The following is a 16,408-nucleotide window of genomic DNA, read 5'->3' as shown; positions in this document are numbered from 1 at the left end:
GCGGAGGGGGGGAGGTTTGTTGCCGCCGATGAAATCGGTTCCATTTTTAAGGTTTTTTTGTTGTAGTCACAACCGCTCCAACGCGAGCGCAATTGCAACTCAGCACACCCAAGCGCAACTGCAGGACATATAATGTGACCGTGGTCGGGGGGTCGGGGAGAGGGTCGTCGACGCCGATGAAATTGGTTTCATTTTTGGTTTGGGTTTTTGTTGTAGTTGTAGCCGCTCCAACGCGAGCGAAATTGCAACTCACAACACCACAATGCGACTACAAGACATATAAAGTGATCGCAACCAGGGGGTCGGGGAAAGGGTTGTCGGCGCCAATGAAATCGGTTCCATTTTTAATTTTTTGTTAGGTTTTTTTGTTGTATTTGCAACCGCTCCAACCCGAGCGAAATTGCAACTCATCACACTGCAACGCAACTGCAAGACATATTATGTGACCGCAACCGGGGGTCGGGGGAGGGTTGTTGGCGCCGATGAAATTGATTCCATTTTTTGTTAGGTATTTTTGTTGTAGTTGCAACCACTCCAACCCGAGTGCAATTGCAACTCAGCACACCGAATCGCAATTGCAGGACATATAATATGACCGCAACCGGGGATCGGGGGAGGAGGATCGTCAACACCATGTAATCGGTTCCATTTTTTGTTTGGTTTTTTGTTGTATTTGCAACCGCTCCAACCCGGGCGCAATTGCAACTCAGAACACCACAACGCAATTTGCAAGGCATATAATATGACCGCAACTGGGGGTCGGGGGGGGGGGGGGGGGGGGTTGTCGGGCGTCCATGAAATCGGTTCCATTTGTCTGTATGCTCTTTTTTTCTGTCCTAAATGCAGACTTATTTTCTGTCCTAAATTGCATTGACTGGTCAAACCAAGCTAGTATGTGGACATCTGTACCAAGTAGTGTGCCTGTCACAACATTTTCGGCACAACACCGAGTAGTTTGGTTGGATGGTTGCTACTCCCTCCGTTCCAAAATAGATGACCCAACTTTGTACTAAAGTTGGTAGAAAGTTGAGTCATCTATTTTGAAACGGAAGGAGCAGTTGTTAGTTTGGCACGGTGACGCCGGGAGCCACGGTAACATTTTCGTAAAGAGGCCCACAAACGAAAAAGGCCCACAACCCAAAACAAACGACCCATAATTGACAAACGAAAAGGGAACAAGCGAATTGGCCTTTTATCTGTTTCCTGCGGGGGACAAAGAAATAAGCCTGGTTCGGTCTGCCAAAGGAACGGGCTGGGACAACAACAACCAGCGTCATCAATATGTTTGTTATCTGACTGAGACCATTTTACATCTCAGTCGAATGAGTTCCAGGCGCTCTTATCTTTTTATCCATTGTTTGATTCACTCCTAATAAATGATTTTAAATGCTTGTTTGGTAGTATATTACAAAGAAAAAAAATCATGAAATAGATGTTCTCACTAATAGCTACTAAAGAATACATATAGTGACTTTTTGCGAAAAGGACTCAGGTCTATTAAAAGTTCATCGAAAATACAAAGCACCCCATAATAAAAATTACATCATGGCCCCTGGACCACCGAATGACCACTGCCAGAGAACAAGTCGTCGTTCCTATATTGGAGCCGGTTTGACCTTGTTGATGACAGGTGGAAAGTCTTCGTGCACGTGCCCCTAAGGACCAGTGCTCCGGAGATGCAGTTGTCATTGTTGAACCCTTGAATGTGTCAATTGATTTGTGGCGACTTCACCCAGAACATTGTGCTCTGTGAGTGGTTGTAGTGGTTGGTGTTTGTGAGCTCCTCGCTTGTAATCTTTTGCTTGTTTCAAGTTTGTCTCCTGTGTAATCAACACCATTGTGTCCTAGGTAGTTGACGGCTTCATTATGTTGAAGTTGGCTTATTTTCTTTTTTACAAAAAGTAATAAACTATTTTTTGATTAAGTGTAATAAACTTTAGTAAACATACATGCACCGGGAAGTATTCCGCAACACAAGGCGGACTATTAAACTAGCAACTAGCATGCATATGTAGGGTAGGGAGAATGAGTCGATTGGCCACAAATCAACTGACTTTTTCCCAACTAAAATTAGATACATGCATGGCAACATAGCTAGTTCTATAAATACCCATCGGTCCTCTACAATTCTAGGGGCAATTAGAAATGAAATCAATCGCCTATCGATTGGCCACCTCTCCACCATACCTTTCATGCTTCTATCTAGGCCTCGCCATGGCTACAGTTTCCCAATCAGGTCCCAGTGTGCATGACGCCCGGCATTGACACCGGGTCCTGGCGTCATTAACGCTGGGCCCTGGTTCTGAAAACTGGAGTACATGCATATGAACGCAATCGAGTCGTATCTTAAGTTCAGTGGGCAATCGAGATGTTGGGACGCCGGCCAAGGATACCCGGCGCACCATAACTAATTAAGATCATGCAAGTCAGGACATGATGGACAAAGTCCCCTCCATGCAAGCCGGCGCGGTGACATGAGCTAGTGAAGCAAACCGCAGGGATCCCTGCAGTGATCAAAACGCCCACGATGGAGGTACGTACCTACTTACCGAGAAGCAGGTACCACTTCTTTTTGTTGACATGTAGAGAACGAGGCACCTGAATTTTTTTTACGACATCTTTAATGTGATGCTAAACCTTCTGATTAGGAAAATTCTCTCTTGACCAGAAGCCGCAGTGGCAAGCGCAAAACATTGAAGACATCGTCAAAAAAGAAAAGACACCATGTCCCGTGTTGCTTATCTAATGTCGCCTCAGAATAGTCCCTTTCGGATTCTTCGGCAAATGAACGAATACATGTGTCCTAGACGGCTTTGTTATTGCAGGGAGCCTTGCAATTTCCGTTGCTATTTTGATGACGTCACGGCCTCACCCGTGCAATCGATGAATCGCTTGGAGTAGTGTTGGTCCTTTGTGGCTTGCGAGACCATTGCCTTGGACGTGGAGAAGCAGTTCTTTGTTGGAGGACGAGGGAAGGCAGGGCCGATGGAAGGGGAATGCGTTCTCCACTCATCTAGGGCCAACATTCCTTCATGAAAGAAGTCCCTTACTGAATACTAGATGTTAAAAGAATTGGGAAAAATAATTGGCACCAAAGGGGATGTAGCTCGGGAGGTATGGGGATCGATACCCCACTTCTCCAAATTTACTTTTTTCTCTCTCCCATTTTTCCATCAGTAAATCCATCAGGTATTTCCATTTCCATCAGGTATCCTCAGGCGCAAACAATGGCATGCGTCATGCGAGGCAGAGACGCTCGCTCTGGAAGACAATGAATCAGCAACGTCGGCCAGAGTTCAGAGCCGTCTTTCTTCCATCGGCAACATGTCGCTTCGCACAGGGGAGAGGATTGGCCAGTCACGAAACGGCATCCTCAGAAGCGAATTACCTGGACGCCGAGGCGAGGTCGCAGTCCAGATAGAGTGCTTCTTGAACAGGCTCGCGCGTGAGCGGATGCGATCTTTGGACGAGCATATGCCCTCTTGCGCAGCTGATCAAGCAGTTTAAGCTAGCTTCAAGCCTGAACAGAGACGACACATGGTATATTCAGTAGTTCTACGTAGTAGAAAATCAACGCGGCCCACTAGGCTCGGTGCGCTGCGCCGAAGGGGCGCCAGTAAGACATGTAATTCCAGAGGTTGGTTCCAAGTCGGTGCGTTGGCGGACCGATTTTCTACAGATAATTGTTCAGGTGCTCTAGGCCAGACAGGTGCGCCCCCATTCTGATCCGATCCACATGCTATGGAGTCTAGCTTGAACCTCTGGAGCTTGGGCACCGCGCCTGCCTGGAAGTTAAGGTGTGCAATGCTCGTAGCAGGAGCTTAAAATGCTTTGCTAGTTTGGTTTCTGCGTAACAACCGATTTTACCTTCTGATTTGCTCGTGTGTCGTGTATACACATTTTGGGTTTCTGCTTTGTTCTAGAATTTCTTGGATTAAATTACAGTACGGAGAAGGAATGCACATCTCAGATGGTAGAGCGCTCGCTTAGCATGCGAGAGGTATGGGGATCGATACCCCACTTCTCCAAATTAATTTTTGGTCTTCTAAACCCTGTGGGCCGGGCCAAACCAGAGGAGAGACGCTGGGTACATCCCCCGCAGTGTTTTTGGGCCGATCAGTACCTAGCCCTTCAAAAAGAGAAGAAAAAAAATGCATGAGCAACTCCTGCCCTTCAAAAAGAGAAGAAAAAAAATGCATGAGCAACTCCTACCGTGGTACAGTGATCTAGAGGTACGTGTAGCGTGAATGCATATATCTGAGTGAAGTGAACCGTAAAACCCCGAACTATTTTGGAGATGTCACATAAGGGCCTTGAACTATGAAAATCATCATTCAAGTTCTTAAAGTACAATAAACACTAGTAGAAAACAGGGCTTAGGTCACAGGGCAGTTTTCACATTAGCCCCGGTTCAGTCACGAACCGGGACTAATGTGAGCATTGGTCCCGGTTTGTGAGCCCAGGGGGCCGGCCGGGGCCTCGTGGGCATTGGTCCCGGTTCGTATGGACCCTTTGGTCCCGGTTGGTGGTACAAACCGGGACCAATGGGCCACGCTCCTGGCCCACCATCCTTTAGTCCCGGTTCATACCACAAACCGGGACTAAAGGGCTGGTCCTAGTTGCGGCCAGTGTTTAGTCCCACCTCGCCAACCGAAGGGCGCTCACCCCAGTTTATAAGCCCGTCCCTCTATGCCTTGTTGAGCTTCTATTAAAGTGAAAATAGATGCCCTTGTACAGGATTTAGTATGAATTTAGGTTGAATTTTCTCTATAGGTGCATCTATGTTCATTTTTTATATTTATAAAATAAATAAACCTTAATAAAATAAATAAAACTAAATAAACCTTAATAAAATAAATAAAACTAAATAAACCTTAATAAAATAAAATAAAATAAACTATAGTAACTACAATAAATAAACCTTAATTAATTAAGTAAAAATAGCAGCAAGTAAAATAAAAAAAAATAGCAGCAGTAAAATAAATAAAAATAAAATAATTAAAGTAAAAGACATAAGTAATTAGAAATAAAATAAATAAGTTTTTTTTTGTAAGTAGAAAGAAAACCTTTTCAGAGTTCATTTGAAATGCTTTTCAATTTTAGGGTCTTATAGCTCAAAATAATTAGTAAATGCATGAAAAATAACAAATGAAGTCAGAAAGGATTGACAAATGATGATGTGGCTTTGAATGGTGCATTTTGAACACACAAAAACTCAGGAGTTCAAATAAGTTTTAAAAAATGAAATCCCTTTGTAACAGACGAGTTTCCGGATGAAATCCTGATACTTTGAAAGAGATTGTCCGTTTTGTACACGAAGTGCATCCAGTTTTTGCCGTAACCCTCTCAACTTTCTTGCACATGCTATGTGGATGAAATGATGATATCATGCCAACTTTCAACCTTTTCAGAGTTCATTTGAAATGCTTTTCAATTTTAGGGTCTTATAGCTCAAAATAATTAGTAAATGCATGAGAAATAACAAATGAAGTCAGAAAGGATTGAAAAATGATGATGTGGCTTTGAATGGTGCATTTTGAACACATAAAAAGCCAGGAGTTCAAATAAGGTTTAAAAAATGAAATCCCTTTGTAACACACGAGTTTCCGGATGAAATCCTGATACTTTGAAAGAGATTGTCCGTTTTGTACACGAAGTGCATCCAGTTTTTGCCGTAACCCTCTCAACTTTCTTGCACATACTATGTGGATGAAATGATGATATCATGCCAACTTTCAACCTTTTCAGAGTTCATTTGAAATGCTTTTCAATTTTAGGGTCTTATAGCTCAAAATAATTAATAAATGCATGAGAAATAACAAATGAAGTCAGAAAGGATTGAAAAATGATGATGTGGCTTTGAATGGTGCATTTTGAACACACAAAAAGTCAGGAGTTCAAATAAGTTTAAAAAAATGAAATCCCTTCGTAACAGACGAGTTTCCGTATGAAATCCTGATACTTTGAAAGAGATTGTCCGTTTTGTACACGAAGTGCATCCAGTTTTTGTCGTAACCCTCTCAACTTTCTTGCCCATGCTATGTGGATGAAATGATGATATCATGCCAACTTTCAACCTTTTCAGAGTTCATTTGAAATGCTTTTCAATTTTAGGGTCTTATAGCTCAAAATAATTAGTAAATGCATGAAAAATAACAAATGAAGTCAGAAAGGATTGAAAAATAATTAGTATACAGCCTGCAGGTTGTTTCTTTATCCACCCCACTTCTCCAAATTAATTTTTGGTCTTCCGCTAAACCCTGTGGGCCGGGCCAAACCAGAGGAGAGACGCTGGGTACATCCCCCGCAGTGTTTTTGGGCCGATCAGTACCCAGCCCTTCAAAAAGAGAAGAAAATAAAAAAAATGCATGAGCAACTCCTGCCCTTCAAAAAGAGAAGAAAAAAAATGCATGAGCAACTCCTGCCGTGGTACAGTGATCTAGAGGTACGTGGAGCGCGAATGCATATATCTGAGTGAAGTGAACCGTAAAACCCCGAACTATTTTAGAGATGTCACATAAGGGCCTTGAACTATGAAAATCATCATTCAAGTTCTTAAAGTACAATAAATGTCTCATCCAGGTTCAAAATCAGTTCAACACAAAAGTAGCCCTCAAATCGGCTGTTTCTACCAGGCCAGTCTGAGTCGAGCCACCATCAGGATGCGACCGGTATACAGCCTGCAGGTTGTTTCTTTATCCACCCCACTTCTCCACATTAATTTTTAGTCTTCCGCTAAACCCTGTGGGCCGGGCCAAACCAGAGGAGAGACGCTGGGTACATCCCCCGCAGTGTTTTGGGCCGATTAGTACCCAGCCCTTCAAAAAGAGAAGAAAATAAAAAAAAATGAATGAGCAACTCCTGCCCTTCAAAAAGAGAAGAAAATAAAATGCATGAGCAACTCCTACCGTGGTACAGTGATCTAGAGGTACGTGTAGCGCGAATGCATATATCTGAGTGAAGTGAACCGTAAAACCCCGAACTATTTTAGAGATGTCACATAAGGGCCTTGAACTATGAAAATCATCATTCAAGTTCTTAAAGTACAATAAATGTCTCATCCAGGTTCAAAATCAGTTCAACACAAAAGTAGCCCTCAAATCGGCTGTTTCTACCAGGCCAGTCTGAGTCGAGCCACCATCAGGATGCGACCGGTATACAGCCTGCAGGTTGTTTCTTTATCCACCCCACTTCTCCACATTAATTTTTGGTCTTCCAATAAACCCTGTGGGCCGGGCCAAACCAGAGGAGAGACGCTGGGTACATCCCCCGCAGTGTTTTTGGGCCGATCAGTACCCAGCCCTTCAAAAAGAGAAGAAAATAAAAAAAATGCATGAGCAACTCCTGCCCTTCAAAAAGAGAAGAAAAAAAATGCATGAGCAACTCCTACCGTGGTACAGTGATCTAGAGGTACGTGTAGCGTGAATGCATATATCTGAGTGAAGTGAACCGTAAAACCCCGAACTATTTTAGAGATGTCACATAAGGGCCTTGAACTATGAAAATCATCATTCAAGTTCTTAAAGTACAATAAATGTCTCATCCAGGTTCAAAATCAGTTCAACACAAAAGTAGCCCTCAAATCGGCTGTTTATACCAGGCCAGTCTAAGTCGAGCCACCATCAGGATGCGACCGGTATACAGCCTGCAGGTTGTTTCTTTATCCACCCCACTTCTCCACATTAACTTTTGGTCTTCCGCTAAACCCTGTGGGCCGGGCCAAACCAGAGGAGAGACGCTGGGTACATCCCCCGCAGTGTTTTTGGGCCAATCAGTACCCAGCCCTTCAAAAAGAGAAGAAAATAAAAAAATGCATGAGCAACTCCTGCCCTTCAAAAAGAGAAGAAAAAAAAATGCGTGAGCAACTCCTACCGTGGTACAGTGATCTAGAGGTACGTGTAGCGCGAATGCATATATCTGAGTGAAGTGAATCGTAAAACCCCGAACTATTTTAGAGATGTCACATAAGGGCCTTGAACTATGAAAATCATCATTCAAGTTCTTAAAGTACAATAAATGTCTCATCCAGGTTCAAAATCAGTTCAACACAAAAGTAGCCCTCAAATTGGCTGTTTCTACCAGGCCAGTCTGAGTCGAGCCACCATCAGGATGCGACCGGTATACAGCCTGCAGGTTGCTTCTTTATCCACCTCGAGTAAGATCCTTCTCTAATCTCCTTTCTTAGATCCCTTCTAATTCACACAACGGTGCATCAATTTGTGATAAGCTCTACATAAAAAAGATGAGCATCGATGTTATGGTTCCATTTTTGTGATCAGTTTGTAGTTTCGTCGACCGTAAATGTTCAATCTCGTGTTCATGTTGAGAGCTATTTTTTATGAATTGCGTCAAATTCGTCTCGCACGGCCGACTGTTTGAAATTTCCTTGGCCAGTAGCTTCATCTTGCAATTTCGCGCGACTTTCGTGTTGCACATTTTCTGTTTTGACGATCGTAGATGAGTAGATCTAACCTCTTTCTCGTGGAACGTATATTGTGATATGTGTTAATGACACCCCTTATTCTCAGTCTACTCTCTCGTGTCCTGCTAAAGCGGCGTCACCACCTGCGTCGCTTCTCTCTGCCTCCTCTCCTGCGTCGTGAAGCAGCTCCGGCCAGCCATCGCCATGTGCGTCGACCACGACTACAACCGCGCTTGCCGCTCCCGAGCCACGCGCTCAACGTCCTCCGCTCCTAAGCGGCGCCAGGGCGTATCGGACCTACAGAAGAGCGCGCGGCGTAGCACATGCCCGTGGCGGCCAGTCCACCGCCCTCTTCTGCTGCCGGTTGTTCCCCTCCCTGCTCGGTATCTATCTACCATTGATGAGCTTCAGAGACTCTCCTCGCGACGGAGGCGGGAGGCTTGCTTGTCTATCCAAAGAGGCCGGCGTTCCGCACGGGTGAGCCCGCGGCGGTGGACGGTGGCCTTGGCGCCGAGTCCGACGGCGGCGCGGCGAACTAGTTGCTTGTGTCCTCGTCATTGTTCATTGCAATCGCCATGGCACTGTGTGTTATGAGTAGCTATTAAGTCTTAATCATATCCCATGCAGGCAACCAAACAACATGCACTAGTACGAGCACAACCAATTCGAGCAACCAAACACAATGCGTAGAGACGTCGCTACTATACAGGAAGAGGGGATGCAGGCAACCAATCAACATGCAGATAATGGTTTTCGCCCGCAAATGCTCAGCCAGGCCCAACTGGGACAAGTATGCAAAGTGGCAGAAAATGGCAATAAATATAGTCCTCTATGATACCAACATATGATACTATGCATTATGGATGTAGTATTGTTAAATTGTGATCCAAATTCTATCGTATTGGACTAGACGTAGTACATACGGTGTGGGCCTCTGCGTTGGTACCGACGCGTACGAGTACAACTCGTTTACTTGTCCTCCAAGGACTCCCATGTATTGCCCTCATATATACCCCATGTAGTCGCACCTCAGACGGTGTGTCGTCTCGTGCTTGTAATACTCCTCCATCATAGTGATTGCGCCTTCGTGCGTCCATGGTTTTCTCCCGCAAGGGTTTTCACGTAAAAATTCGTGTCTCATTGTCTCGTTTATTTCTCGTTATTATCTAACAAGTGGTATACAGAGCCAAGTTTCAGATACGAGATTTTTGAGACGAGAGAATTAGGGTTGCGTGTCGCCGCCGCCCCTGCACGCGATCTGTCAATCCGAGGGCGGATCGTTTTCTGCTGCCGCCGTTGAAACCGAGATCGACAGGAGTTCCTACGACGTGCAAATCACCCAAGCTGCATTCGTTTTTTGTCCGATTCCGCCAAGTTGCCCACGTACACGTTACAAGTTCCGAGGACATCAACCGTGGCTATTGGTGCTACTTCCGCCGAAGCCAAATTCATCTACTCGAGGACAGGAGTACTAGTCGAGTACTACTTGTTCCCATCACGTCAACTCATCAAGCATTAAGTCTGTCGCGAGGGCTACTAGTTCATACTCCCTCCGTTCCATAATGTAGTGCCTATAGATTTTTGTAAAAGTCAAACAATACAAATTTTGACCATATTTTTAGAGAAAAGTAGGTATATCTAGAATACGAAATGCACATCATTGAATACATCATGAGTTGTATTTTCAGAATGTACATGTTTGGTATTGTAGATGTCGACAGTTTTTTCTATACACTTGGTCAAAGTTGGCAAAGTTTGACTTTCACAAAAATCTATAGGCACTACATTGTGGAATGGAGGGAGTATTTCTTTTCCCTTCGACTGCTACGTCCACTAGCGGATACTACCAGGTGCTACTGTTCCTTGTTCAATTTGATTTGCATGTTTAAATTCTATCAAGAATTTTTTCTACCGGCTTGTACTACTTTGTGCACAGTTTTTTATCAACTCATGGCTTCCATGAAGTACGATCTTCCGCTGCTGGACCGTGACACAAGGTTTACCCTATGGCAAGTCAAGATGCGGGCGTTATTGGCACCGTCCGACTATGATGAAGCACTGGACAGTTTTGGGAAGAATAGAATTCAGGACTGGACTGATGACGAGAAAAGAATTGATTGTAAGGCTTTGTCACAAATTCAACTCCATTTGCATAATAATATTTTGCAGGAAGTTTTTAGCGAGAAAACAGCTGCCGCTCTATGGTTAAAGCTGGAAGGGATTTGCATGACTAAAGATCTCACCAGCAAGATGCATCTGAAGCAAACATTATTCCTGCACAGGTTACCCGAGGGAGGTAATGTTTTGAATCATATTTCAGAATTTAAAGAGATCATATCTGATCTAGCTGCAATGGAGGTTAAGTATGAAGAGGAAGATACTGCTTTAATGTTACTTTGTTCACTGCCAAGTTCTTATACCAATTTTAGAGACACCATATTATACAGTCGTGATACTCTCACACTTAATGAAGTTTATGAAGCTTTGAACTCTAAGGAGAAGATGAAATTAATGGTGCCTCATGATGGTTCGAGTTCATCCCAAGCCGAGGGATTATCTGTTTGTGGCAGGACAAAGGAGAAGAACTCCAATAATGGAAACAGAGGCAAAAGTAAGAACGGCCACAGGGGCCGGTCGCAATCCAGGGACAAGAAATATTGCAGATATTGCAAGAGAGACGGGCATGACATCTCAGAGTGTTTCAAGTTGCAGAACAAGGAAAAGAGAAAAGGTAACAAACAAGGTGAAAATTCTGCTAACGTTACCCGTGATGATATTTCCGATGATGCTCTTGTCGTTATTGCTGGATGTGCTGAGACCAATGATGAGTGGGTACTTGACACTGCATGCATTTTTCATATGTGTCCACATAGAGATTGGTTTAATACTTTTGATTCCATTACCTCTGCTGGTTCTGTTTTGGGTTTTGATAATTCACCTTGCAAGATTGAAGGCATAGGTTCTATTCGAATCAAGATGTTTGATGGCATAATCAGAACTTTGACAGATGTTCGGTATATTCCAAAGATGAAGAGAAATATTATTTCTATGAGTGCCCTTGATGCAAAGGGGTACAAGTATTCAGGTGGAGATAGTGTTTTGAAGGTCACCAAAGGCTCCCTTGTTGTGATGAAAGGTGACTTAAGTTCGGCGAATGGTCTTTATTACCTTCGAGGTTCTACCGTTTCAGGTAATGCTACTCCGGTTATTTCAAAGAACTCTGATTGTGATGCTGCTAACCTTTGGCATATGCGTCTTGGACATATGAGTGAACTTGGTTTGGCAGAGTTAAATAAGAGAGGTCTTCTTGATGGATATGAACCTGGTAAATTGAAATTTTGTGAGCATTGTATCTTCGGCAAGCACAAGAGGGTGAAGTTCAACACTTCGACTCATACAACTGAAGGTATTCTTGATTATGTCCATTCTGATTTATGGGGACCATCTCGCAAGAAGTCACTAGGTGGTGCTAGTTACATGCTGACTATTATTGATGATTATTCGAGAAAAGTTTGGCCTTATTTCTTGAAGCATAAATATGAAGCATTCTCAGCATTTAAGGAGTGGAAGATTATGATTGAGAGACAAAATGAAAAGAAGGTAAAGATACTTCGCACTGATAATGGTATGGAATTCTATTCTAAGCAATTTAAAAATTATTGCAAGTCTGAAGGCATTGTCAGACATTACACCGTTCCTTATACTCCTCAACAAAACGGTGTTGCTGAGCGTATGAACAGGACCATTATTTCCAGGGCCCGTTGCATGTTGTCCAATGCAGGTTTGCATAGGCGTTTTTGGGCTGAGGCCGCTTCCACTGCTTGTTATCTCATTAACCGTTCACCATCTATTGCTCTTAATAAGAAAACTCCAATTGAGGTATGGTCTGGTTCACCTGCTGATTATTCACAGTTGAGAGTTTTTGGTTGCAGTGCTTATGCTCATGTTGATAATGGAAAGTTGGAACCTAGGGCTGTTAAGCGCATCTTTCTTGGTTATAAGTCTGGTGTTAAAGGTTTTAAATTATGGAATCCTGAAACCCAGATGGTTGTTATTAGCAGAAATGTTATCTTTAATGAATCTGCTATGTTACATGATGTTTCATCTACTAATGTTTCCGTTGAGAGTGAACATCAACCTATTGTTCAGGAGCCTACTGTTCAGGTGGAGCATGTTATTGATTCAGGTGATACATCTGGTAATGAAATTGTTGATGCACATGATGAACCCGTCGTTAATGATGATCATGTCACTCCCACTCCAAATCAGCCTATTGTTCCGCCCAGTTGGAATCTCGCACGTGACAGAGTTAGACGGGGTATTAATAAACCTGACAGGTTAATTGAAGAGTGCAATATTGTTTCTTTTGCTTTATCTGTTGCAGAAAAAATTGAAGGTAATGTTGAGCCTTCTTCATATTCCGAGGCTATTATTTCTGGTGATAGTAATAAGTGGATGACTGCTATGCATGATGAGATGGAATCACTTGAAAAGAATGGCACTTGAGATTTAGTAAGATTACCTAGAGAGAAGAAACCTATTCGTTGCAAGTGGGTTTTCAAGAGGAAAGAAGGTGTTTCTCCTAATGATGAGACAAGATATAAAGCAAGGTTAGTTGCTAAAGGTTACAGTCAGATTCCAGGTATTGACTATACCGAAGTCTTTTCTCCTGTTGTGAAGCATAGCTCTATTCGCACTTTACTCAGTATTGTTGCCATGCATGATCTTGAGCTTGAACAATTGGATGTTAAAACGGCTTTTTTTACATGGAGAATTAGAAGAGGATATTTATATGGAACAACCTGAAGGTTTTGTTATTCCTCGAAAAGAAAAACTTGTCTGTAAGTTAAAGAAATCTCTTTATGGATTGAAGCAATCCCCTAGACAGTGGTACAAGAGATTTGACACATTTATGCTCTCTCAAGGTTTCAAAAGGTCTAATTATGATAGTTGTGTTTATTTGAAAACTGTCAATGGTTCAACTATTTATTTGCTTCTTTATGTTGATGATATGCTTATTGCTGCAAAGAGTATGTCAGATATTAATGAACTAAAGAAGCAATTGAGAATGAATTTGAGATGAAGGATTTGGGTGCAGCAAAGAAAATACTTGGCATGGAAATATCCAGAGATAGACCGTTGGAGAGCAGCAAAGAAAATACTCGGCATGAAAATACTTGGTTTTGTTGATTCTGATTTTGCTGGTGATTTGGATAAGAGAAGATCACTCACAGGTTATGTTTTCACCATTGGTGGTTGTGCTGTGAGTTGGAGAGCAACTTTGCAGTCTATTGTGGCTTGTTCCACTACTGATGCCGAGTATATGGCTATTTCCGAGGCATGCAAAGAAGCTATCTGGTCGAGAGGTTTGTACACTGAGTTTTGTGGAGATTCATCTTGCCCTACCGTATTTTCTGACAGTCAAAGTGCCATATATCTTACAAAGAATCCAATATATCATGAGAGGACAAAGCACATTGATGTCAGATTTCATTATATTCGAGATGTTGTTGCTGAAGGCGATTTGAAGGTATGTAAGATATGTACTCATGATAATCCTGCTGATATGATGACAAAGCCAGTTCCTACCAATAAGTTTGAGCTCTGCTCAGGCTTAGTTGGTATTTCTCACTAGTCCTATGGACTTTGACGCACAAGGTGTTTATGCTGATTTGGATGGAGTTATTCACTTTCTTCGACTACTGGAGGGAATTTGGCTCAAGGTGGAGATTGTTAAATTGTGATCCAAATTCTACCGTATTGGACTAGACGTAGTACATACGGTGTGGGCCTTTGCATTGGTACCGACGCGTACGAATACAACTCGTTTACTTGTCCTCCAAGGACTCCCATGTATTGCCCTCATATATACCCCATGTAGTCGCACCTCAGATAGTCTGTCGTCTCGTGCTTGTAATACTCCTCCATCATAGTGATTGCGCCTTCGTGCGTCCGTGGTTTTCTCCCACAAGGGTTTCCATGTAAAAATCCGTGTCTCTTTGTCTCGTTTATTTTTCGTTATTATCTAACAAGTATCATATGCATGATACTAGCATATGATATACTCCACGTTATAACCAGAAAGGGAAAGCTAGCTAGTGACGGCCGGCCGGCCGGACGATCGAGTCAATTAACCAACCGGCATAATACTTGCTGTCATGCGCGTAGTTCGGCGGTCGAATCTCTACTCTCGGTGGAGAAATCGATTCGGTGCAAGTGCAACGCACGGAGAGGCAGGTTGCGACGTAAACTGAAATGCTTTCAGCTTCTGACTGAAGGACACATGTGGATGTGGTTCCAGTCTTCCAGAGATGCCGGCCGTGATCTCGAGTTCTTTCTTGTCCAAGCAGACATAAACGGCTGTCTCTTTCCTCAAGAGTGGAGTTCGCTGAACTTGGCTCCTAATTACCAAACTTTGTTCGTCGATTAATTCCCGGTGGTCCGGGCTTTTTTGTTTGTTTTTGCCGTGTCGGTGTCTGGACTTTTTTTTTATGATGAAGGATGAACGGTCGTCTGGACTTGATACTATGTACCAGCCTCGATCCTTTGTACCAAAAGTTCAGCTAGCACAAAGAAGTCAATCTAGCTGAGAGTTAAAAACCTGATCCTGATTGGCAAGGGTGTTTCTAAAGCCTAGGGTTCGATTAGATGTGGCTGCTGTGCATCATGTCATGTGTGATGTGTCCCTTGATGCTTCAAAGATATCTTGGATTAAGCCACGCAATCCGGTGCCTAAATGCCGACTAATTAAGCTACTAGCTACTCAATCACGGCGGTAATAGCATCGGTATTACGCTTTCATCGGCCGTGCCGTGTCCCACGGAAACTGGTCCATGGCACTACTTGGACAAAGCATTCATACCGGACACGTTGCACATTTTGCTAGCGAGTGGAAATAGACGTTGCACTACGCCCAAACTTGTGACAAACGGCACACCCTGTGTAATTATCCTGTCTCCCCTCAGAAATTGCGCGTGGATGCATGCGTACGTGCATAAACTCTAGTGTAGGGACGTGATAGACACGCTCCAGTTGTCTGCTACTACAGTAGGAGAGAGCCGGCAGAGGAGTGGGCAAGCATGCACATGCACGGTGTCCATAGTCCATGCAGATCGATGCAACACGTAATGGGTCGGACACAGTGTTACATGCAACTCTGACTGGAGTGGGCGAAGCATGGGGACGTCGGAGAAATATGAGACCTCGGGGGTGGGGAGAGCCGGCGTGTTCGGGACGTCGGAGAGATCCGGACTTCCAGGGAGGCGGAGATATGCGGGGAGCCGGCGGCCGAGACTCTGTTGTCGGGCGGCAGCGGCGACGACGGTGTGCGATGGCCGCTGCGAGGGGATTTTTGGAGACGGGAGAGAGGAGAGAGGGCGTAGGGAAAATTAAACAAACCGTTTTTTCAATGGCAGGGGGTAAACATGAGGACTGCGGGTTTAATTATCAAAAAGTATAAGGACTTTTGTGAAAAATGACCACGGCGATGAACCCGCCGGACACAATCCGTGCTTTATTATTAGAAAAAGATTTAAGTAATAAAACACCTTTTTCAAAGAAAAATACGTACAAACCACGTATTATCCACGAGCATCCATGGAATCTCTCGTGCTCCGCAACGAGGGAGCGAGGTGCAGCCGCTATTAAACTAAGGGAAGAGCTGGCTAGTGCTGGCCGGACGATCGAGTCAATTAACTAACCGGCATAATAATTGTCATGCGCGCTACTTTGGCGGTCGAATCTCTACTTTCGGTGGAGAGATCGGCTTGGTGCAAGTGCAACGCACGAAGAGGCTGGTTGCGACGTAAACTGAAATGCTTTCAGCTTTTGAAGAATACGGCAGGCCACTAGTAGAAAAAGAGGCTTCCATACGCCCCCATTAGTCCCCAAAACAATCGAACCGCGACAAAAGGGGTCTTTAGTCACGGTTCGGGAGGAGACCCGCGACCAACTATCTGGGCCCAGCGCGCTCGGTCGACAGCTGGC

General features: G+C 43.8%; 1 long non-coding RNA gene across 2 annotated transcripts; it reads left to right on the top strand.

The window, feature by feature from the left end:
* The first annotated feature begins 2,162 nt into the window (after positions 1-2,162).
* On the top strand, positions 2,163-3,791 carry LOC123170233 (uncharacterized). Of its 2 annotated transcripts, none has more exons than XR_006485107.1 (3): positions 2,163-2,533; positions 2,669-3,114; positions 3,209-3,791. It is a non-coding gene; the product is annotated as an uncharacterized lncRNA (long non-coding RNA). The 2 variants fall into 2 exon arrangements; XR_006485108.1 differs by having other exon boundaries at positions 2,649-3,114.
* Positions 3,792-16,408: the final 12,617 nt, after the last annotated feature.

This window comes from Triticum aestivum, chromosome 7D (genome assembly GCF_018294505.1).
Source record: "Triticum aestivum cultivar Chinese Spring chromosome 7D, IWGSC CS RefSeq v2.1, whole genome shotgun sequence".
NCBI classification, from domain to species: domain Eukaryota; kingdom Viridiplantae; phylum Streptophyta; class Magnoliopsida; order Poales; family Poaceae; genus Triticum; species Triticum aestivum.
This window is presented reverse-complemented; position numbering and strand designations above follow the sequence as displayed.